We start from the raw sequence: 1,095 nt of genomic DNA, 5'->3' as shown, positions 1-1,095 counted from the left end.
TCTGGTTCAGAACTCGAGTTTGCTGATCATCAACAAAAAAAATGACTGGACCTGAGAGAAATGTGCGTTGGTTCATATGGGTTTTCAGTCTGTCAAAATGAACACAACTGGAAGACCTTTGAAATTTGCGATCTGACGAAATGCAAACCGCAGTCCCAATGGATTCATAACTCATCACTTCAACATAGAACATAGAACAATAGTCAATCTGCAGTTGTGGCCCAGTGGTTAAGGCGATGGACTTACAATCCATTGGGGCGTTCCCACGCAGGTTCGAATCTTGTCAACTACAGAAGAGGGTGAAATTGGCTTGGGTGGCACAGTGGTTAGCATTACTGCCTCACAGCGCCAGAGACCCAGGTTCAATTCCCGCCTCAGGCAGCCGACTGTGTGGAGTCATGCACATTCTCCCCGTGTCTGCGTGGGTTTCCTCTGGGTGCTCCGGTTTCCTCCCACAGTCCAAAAATGTGCAGGTTAAGTGAATTGGCCATGCTAAATTGCCTGTAGTGTTAGGTGCAGCGGTAAATTTAGGGGAGGGGATCTGGGTGTGGACTTGTTGGGCTGAAGGGCCTGTTTCCACACTGTAACTAATTTAAACTCTACAGCACAGAACAGGCCCTTCGGCCCACGCCCCCACCACTCTCTGGAAAATGAACCTTCCCCTGACATCCCCCCTTTTCCTTCAACTCTTCATCTTAAATTTATGTCCCCTTGTAACACTCTGTTGTGCCCGGGGTAAAAGTCTCTGACTGTCCACTCTATCTATTCCCCTGATCAACTCATAAACCTCTATCAAGGCACCCCTCATCCTTCGCCGGTCCAATGAGAAAAGGCCTAGCATTCTCAACCTATCCTCGTACTACCTATTCGCCATTCCAGGCAACATACTGCTAAATATCCTCTGTACCCTCTCCAAAGCTTACACATCTTTGCTAAAATGAGGCGACCAGAACCGCACACAGTACTCCAAATGTGGCCTTACCAAGGTCCTGTACAGCTGCAATATCACCTCACGACTCTTGAATTCAATTCCTCTGCTAATGAACGCTAATACACCATAGACCTTTTTACACGTTCTATCCACCTGAGTGGCAA

At 47.7% G+C, this 1,095-nt stretch overlaps 1 non-coding gene across 1 annotated transcript; it reads left to right on the top strand.

The window, feature by feature from the left end:
- Nucleotides 1-210: 210 nt before the first annotated feature.
- trnav-uac lies at nucleotides 211-292 on the top strand. Its single transcript has one exon. It is a non-coding gene; the product is annotated as a tRNA-Val (tRNA).
- The last annotated feature ends 803 nt before the right edge of the window (nucleotides 293-1,095 follow it).

The sequence above is a fragment of the Chiloscyllium plagiosum genome, unplaced genomic scaffold (assembly GCF_004010195.1).
Source record: "Chiloscyllium plagiosum isolate BGI_BamShark_2017 unplaced genomic scaffold, ASM401019v2 scaf_87706, whole genome shotgun sequence".
Lineage (NCBI taxonomy): Eukaryota > Metazoa > Chordata > Chondrichthyes > Orectolobiformes > Hemiscylliidae > Chiloscyllium > Chiloscyllium plagiosum.
Note: the sequence above shows the minus strand (reverse complement) of the source record. Positions and strands in the feature narration are given on the sequence as shown.